Here is a 7499-nt window from a genome sequence, read left to right as displayed (position 1 = left end):
TTTTCCAAAATTGCGCCAGCTGAGTGACAAGAAAACATGATCTAAAGGAGAGTCCAAGAATAGCACCCTCAAGGGTGGGCTTCATGCCCCTCTAATTGATTCAACGTCGGCGTCCACCTTTTTTAAAAATCTGACATATCCATCTGCCTTGATAGCGGTGTTGAATCAATGAGGGGGCACGGGAGAGGCTCGTGGCAACCACCTCTCCCATTGTAGCCGCGATAGGCACGCAAAAAATTTTGCTAGAGCGCCAAGCACCCACCTCATGGCTAGAGACAAGGGCTCGCCATTAGATCAACTTCGAAATTGTTGAACAGACGCGCTGTAGAATGGCAACCACTGCCAAGTCTCTTTCGTAGTTGCGTTGGTCGAGTGATCGAAGAAGGTGATCTAAGAGAGGGTCCAAGCGTAGGCATTCATTGGGGGATTCGCGCCGATGGCATAATTTTATGCAATACCCGAGCAACACCGGACGGAGGTGCTAAACGAGGGCTCCCGTTTTAGATCGAGTTTTAAAATCACCAAGTAGACGCGGTGAGGGATGCCAACTGCTGCCAAACCTTTTTTTGAAATTGCGCCAGCTGAGTGACAAGAAAACATGATCTAAAGGAGAGTCGAGGAATAGCACATCCAGGGTGGGCTTCATGCCCCTCTAATTGATTCAACGTCGGCGTCCACCGTTTCAAAATTTGACATATCCACTGGATGAATTTCACCTTGAAGGGGCCCAATCCAAAAGTTCTGGAGGTCATCTCCTGGAACTCTCGAGAACAAGGCCCATCTTACATGAAAACTCTGCTACTGCGCAAACATAGGTTGCAATTAAAGAGAAATTGCGAGGCCGTCACAATGGCCCGAGGCCAATGGCTCCGACTAAGTCAATTTTCTCTTGCAATCACCATGCTGCCGTTCACAGAGAGATCTCCCCATTCACTTGTGATGTGACGCACAATCCAAGGTCTAGACACGAAATAGCCCTTGAAAGAAAGACCACTTTCCAAGACATCCCCCGATGACACATTGGAATGTCAACCGCTGTCGAACCACTCCCAATGTTGTGCCGATCGAGTTGGCACAGAGGCGACCTTAGGGAGCTCCCGCGTAGCAATCGGGATGTGCTTTCATGCCCATCTCTCACAAAAACCAATGTTAGCTGTGGACAAATTTGGAATCCAAGGGCTCGCATCCATCGATATCGTCGGCACTGGGTCTATATATTCAACGGCCATGGAGAGGTTCCGATAAGAGAAGCTCCCCTGCTCGGTCGCACAAACATATCCCAAATTCTAGAGACAAGCTCCCACCCTTAGCATCGCTCTCCAGATCACCGCAATGACACATTGGAATGACAACTGCTGTCGAACAACTCCCGAAATTATGGCAATGGAGTGAGAAAGAAGAGCAACTTTGGGGAGCCGCGCATAGCAAATGGGCTGTGCTGTTGCTTCATTCCGCTCTTATATAGATCCGAAATTGTTGATTTTGTTTGGAATCCGAGGCTGCATTCATCCTTGCTCAAACAAGCAATGGCTCTTCTAATCGAATGGCCACGGGGAGCTTCCGATAACAAAGGCTCCCTTGTCACTCATGATGCACAGGCCAACTGCTAGACGATGGGTCGCCCTTCAGATCACTGCCCAGGCAACCACCACAACGGCACCATTGGAACGACAACCGCTGCCGAATCGTTATGAAAATTTTGTGCCAAAGAAGTTGTTGCATAGAGAACGACTCTGGGGAGAGAGCCCTCGCATAGCAAAATCGGGATGGCTTCACGACCCTCCCAATAGAAACGATGCTGGTGCCAATATTCCAAAAATCCGAATAACGTGTCTTTCGCGAACACCAGCACTGATTTCTATTGGGGAGGGTCACCGAGAACTTTTGTTATCAAAGCTCCCATTGTAAGCCATGATAGGCACACAAAAAATTGCTAGATCCCCAAGCACCCACCTCATGGCTAGACAAGGGCTCGCCATTAGTAGATCAACTTCGAAATTGCTGAACAGACGCACTGTGGAATGGCAACCGCTGCCAAGCCTCTTTCGTAATTGCATCGGTCGAGTGATCGAAGAAGGTGATCTAAGAGAGAGTCCAAGGCTAGGGATTCGTTGGGTGATTCACATCGATAGCAAAAAATTATGCAATACCCAAGCAACACCGGACAGAGGTGCTAGACGAGGGCTCCCATTTTAGATCGAGTTTTAAAATCACCAAGTAGACGCGGTGAGGGCTAGCAACCGCTGCTAAACCTTTTTCCGAAATTGCGCCAGCTGAGTGACAAGAAAATATGATCTAAAGGAGAGTCAGGGAATAGCACCCTCAAGGTTGGGCTTCATGCCCCTCTAATTGATTCAACGTCGGTGTCCACCGTTTCAAAATCTGACATATCCATCCGCCCTGACAGTGGCGTTGAATCAATGAGGGGGGCACGGGAGAGGCTCGCGGCAACCACCTCTCCCGTTGTAGCCACGATAGGCACGCAAAAAATTTTGCTAGAGCGCCAAGCACCCACCTCATGGCTAGAGACAAGGGCTCGCCATTAGATCAACTTCGAAATCGCTGAACAGACGCGCAGTAGAATGGCAACCGCTGCCAAGTCTCTTCCGTAGTTGCGTTGGTCGAGTGATCGAAGAAGGTGATCTAAGAGAGGGTCCAAGTGTAGGCATTCGTTGGGAGATTTGCGCCGATGGCATAAATTTATGCAATACCTGAGCAACACCAGACGGAGGTGCTAGACGAGGGCTCCCATTTTAGATCGAGTTTTAAAATCACCAAGTAGACGCGGTGAGGGCTGGCAACCGCTGCCAAACCTTTTTCCAAAATTGCGGCAGCTGAGTGGCAAGAAAACATGATCTAAAGGAGAGTCCAGGAATAGCACCCTCGAGGGTGGGCTTCATGCCCCTCTAATTGATTCAACGTCGGCGTCCACCATTTCAAAATCTGACATATCCATCTGCCCTGACAGCGGCATTGAATCAGTGAGGGGGGCATGGGAGAGGCTCGTGGCAACCACTTCTCCCCTTGTATCCGTGATAGGCACACAAAAAAATTTTGCTAGAGCGACAAGCACCCACCTCATCGCTAGAGACAAGGGCTCGCCATTAGATCAGCTTCGAAATCGCTAAACAAACGCACTGTAGGATGGCAACCGCTGCCAAGTCTCTTCCGCAGTTGCGTCGGTCGAGTGATCGAAGAAGGTGATCTAAGGGAGGGTCCAAGCGTAGGCATTCGTTGGGGGATTCGCGCCGATGGCATAAATTTCTGCAATACCCGAGCAACACCGGACGGAGGTGCTAGATGAGGGCTCCCATTTTAGATCGAGTTTTAAAATCACCAAGTAGATGCGGTGAGGGCTGGCAACCGCTGCCAAACCTTTTTCCAAAATTGCGCCAGCTGAGTGACAAGAAAACATGATCTGAAGGAAAGTCCAGGAATAGCACCCTCGAGGGTGGGCTTCATGCCCCTCTAATTGATTCAATGTCGGCATCCACCGTTTCAAAATTTGACATATCCATCCGCCCTGACAGCGGCATTGAATCAATGAGGGGGGCATGGGAGAGGCTCGTGGCAACCACCTCTCCCCTTGTAGCCGCGATAGGCACGCAAAAAATTTTGCTAGAGCGCCAAGCACCCACCTCATGGCTAGAGACAAGGGCTCGCCATTAGATCAACTTCAAAATTGCTGAACAGACGCGCTGTAGAATGGCAACCGCTGCCAAGTCTCTTCCGTAGTTGCGTCAGTCGAGTGATCAAAGAAGGTGATGTAAGAGAGGGTCCAAGCATGTAGGCATTCGTTGGGGGATTCGCGCCGATGGCATAAATTTATGCAATACCCGAGCAACACCGGACGGAGGTGCTAGAAGAGGGCTCCCGTTTTAGATCGAGTTTTAAAATCACCAAGTAGACGCGGTGAGGGCTGGCAACTGCTGCCAAACCTTTTTCGGAAATTGCGCCACCTGAGTGACAAGAAAACATGATCTAAAGGAGAGTCCAGGAATAGCACCCTCGAGGGTGGGCTTCATGCCCCTCTAATTGATTCAACGTCGGCGTCCACCGTTTCAAAATCTGACATATCCATCTGCCCTAACAGCGGCGTTGAATCAATGAGGGGAGCACGGGAGAGGCTCGTGGCAACCACCTCTCTCATTGTAGCCGCGATAGGCATGCAAAAAATTTTGCTAGAGCACCAAGCACCCACCTCATGGCTAGAGACAAGGGCTCGCGATTAGATCAACTTCGAAATCGCTGAACAGACGCGCTGTAGAATGGCAACCGCTGCCAAGTCTCTTCCGTAGTTGCGTCGATGGAGTGATCAAAGAAGGTGATCTAAGAGAGGGTCCAAGCGTAGGCATTCGTTGGGGGATTCACTCCGATGGCATAAATTTATGCAATACCCAAGCAACACCGGACGTAGGTGCTAGACGAGGGCTCCCGTTTTAGATCGAGTTTTAAAATCACCAAGTAGACGCGGTGAGGGCTGGCAACCGCTGCCAAACCTTTTTCCAAAATTGCGCCAGCTGAGTGACAAGAAAACGTGATCTAAAGGAGAGTCCAGGATTAGCACCCTCGAGGGTGGGCTTCATGCCCCTGTAATTGATTCAATGTCAGTGTCCACCGTTTCGCAATCTGACATATCCATCTGCCCTGATAGCGACGTTGAATCAATGAGGGGGGCACGGGAGAGGCTCGCGGCAACCACCTCTCCCGATGTAGCCGTGATAGGCACGCAAAAGATTTTGCTAGGGCACCAAGCACCCACCTCATGGCTAGAGACAAGGGCTCGCCATTAGATCAACTTCGAAATCGCTGAATAGATGCGCTGTAGAATGGCAACCACTGCCAAGTCTCTTCCGTAGTTGCGTCGGTCGAGTGATCGAAGAAGGTGATCTAAGAGAGGGTCAAAGCGTAGGCATTCGTTGGGGGATTCGCGCCGTTGGCATAATTTTTTGCAATACCCGAGCAACACCGGACGGAGGTGCTAGGCGAGGGCTCCCATTTTAGGGCAACATGATCTAAAGGAGAGTCAAGGAATAGCACATCCAGGGTGGGCTTCATGCCCCTCTAATTGATTCAACGTCGGCGTCCACCGTTTCAAAATTTGACATATCCATCTACCTTGACACCGGCGTTGAATCAATGAGAGGGGCACAGGAGAGGCTCGCAGCAACCACCTCTCCTATATAAGCTATTAGTGCGAGGCTCGCTCTGCATTAGAAATTAGCGAACACACCGACATCCGCCTTAAAAATCCAAATCCTTTAAAATTCCTACCAAACAGCCATTCACGAACCAATTTTTTATGAGGTCGGAAGAGGAGCAAAAGATTGTCATCGGTTACGAGATGTGAGTTCATGGAGCCGAGGGACTGAAATGGTCATCGAGCTCATCCGATCAACTGGATGAATTTCACCTTGAAGGGGCCCAATCCAAAAGTTTCGGAGGTCATCTCCTGGAACTCTCGAGAACAAGGCCCATCTTACATGCAAACTCTGCTACTGCACAAACATAGGTTGCAATTAAACAGAAATTGCAAGGCCGTCACAATGGCCCGAGGCCAATGGCTCCGACTAAGTCAATTTTCTCTTGCAATCACCATGCCGCTTTTCACAGAGAGATCTCCCCATTCACTTGTGACGTGACGCACAATCCAAGTGCTAGACGCGAGCTCACCCTTGAAAGAAAGACCACTTTCCAAGACATCCCCCATTCACTTGTGACGCGACGCACAACCCAAGTGCTAGATGCGAGCTTGCCCTTGAAAGAAAGACCACTTTCCAAGACATCCCCCGATGACACATTGGAACGACAACCACTGTCGAACCATTCCCAATGTTGTGCCGATCGAGTTGGCACAGAGGCGACCTTAGGGAGCTCCCGCATAGCAATCGGGATGTGCTTTCATACCCATCTCTCACAAAAACTAATCTTAGCTGTGAACAAATTTTTCCACAATGACACCATTGGAACGATGACCGCTGTCGAACAACTCCCGCATTTGTGCCCCGATGGAGTGAGAAAGAATAGCAACTTTGGGGAGCCACACATCGCAAATGGGCTGCTACTTCATTCCGCTCTTATATATAGATCCGATGTCATTGATTTTGTTCGGAATCCGAGGCTGCATTCGTCCTTGCTCACACAAGCAATGGCTCTTCTCATCAAATGGCCACGGGGAGCTTCCGATCACAAAGGCTCCCTTGTCACTCGTGACGTGCAGCCCAACTGCTTTCCAAAATTGCGCCAGCTGAGTGACAAGAAAACATGATCTAAAGGAGAGTCAAGGAATAGCACCTCGAGGGTGGGTTTCATGCCCCTCCAATTGATTCAACGTCGGCGTCCACCATTTCAAAATCTGACATTTCCATCCACCTTGACACCACCGTTGAATCAATGAGAGGGGCACGGGAGAGGTTCGCGGAAACAACCTCTCCTATATAAGCTATTAGTGCGAGGCTCGCTCTGCATTAGAAATTAGCAAACACACTGACATCCGCCATAAAAATCCAAATCATTGAAAATTCTGACCAAACAGCCATCCACGACCCAATTTATTATGAGGTCATCTAAGGAGCAAAAGATTGTCATCGGTTAGGAGATGTGAATTCATGGAGCCAAGGGGGACTGAAATGGTCATCGAGCTCATCCGATCAACTGGATGAATTTCACCTTGAAGGGGCCCAATCCAAAAGTTCCGGAGGTCATCTCCTGGAACTCTCAAGAACAAGGACCGTCTTACTTGCAAACTCTGCTACTGCGCAAACATAGGTTGCAATTAAAGAGAAATTGCCAAGCCATCACAGTGGCCCGAGGCCAATGCTCCGACTAAGTCAATTTTCTCTTGCAATCACCATGCTGCCATTCACAGAGAGATCTCCCCATTCACTTGCGACGCGATGCACAATCCAAGTGATAGACGCGAGCTCGCCCTTGAAAGGCCAGCCCACTTTCTGAGACATCCCTTGATGACACATTGGAATGACAACCGCTGTCGAACCATTCCCAATGTTGTGCCAATCGAGTTGGCACAGAGGCGACCTTAGGGAGCTCCCACGTAGCAATCAGGATGTGCTTTCGTACCCATCTCTCACAAAAACCAATCTTAGCTGTGAACAAATTTAGAATCCAAGGCTCGTATCCATCGATATCGTCGGCACTGGGTCTATATATTCAAAGGCCACGGAGAGGTTCTGATAAGAGAAGCTCCCTTGCTCACTCGCACAAACATCCCAAATGCTAGACACAAGCTCCCACCCTTAGCATCGCTCTCCAGACTGCCGTAATGACACATTGGAATGACAACCGCTGTCGAACAACTCCCAAATTTGTGCTGATGGAGTGAGAAAGATGAGCAACTTTGGGGAGCCGCGCATGGCAAACGGGCTGCTGCTTCATTCCGCTCTTATATATAGATCCGATGTCCTTGATTTCCTTTGGAATTCGAGGCTGCATTCATCCTTGCTCACACAAGCAATGGCTCTTCTCATCGAATGGTCACG

This window comes from Cupressus sempervirens, chromosome 2 (assembly GCF_028749045.1).
Source record: "Cupressus sempervirens isolate cs-2001-9-10 chromosome 2, ASM2874904v1, whole genome shotgun sequence".
Lineage (NCBI taxonomy): Eukaryota > Viridiplantae > Streptophyta > Pinopsida > Cupressales > Cupressaceae > Cupressus > Cupressus sempervirens.
Note: the sequence above shows the minus strand (reverse complement) of the source record.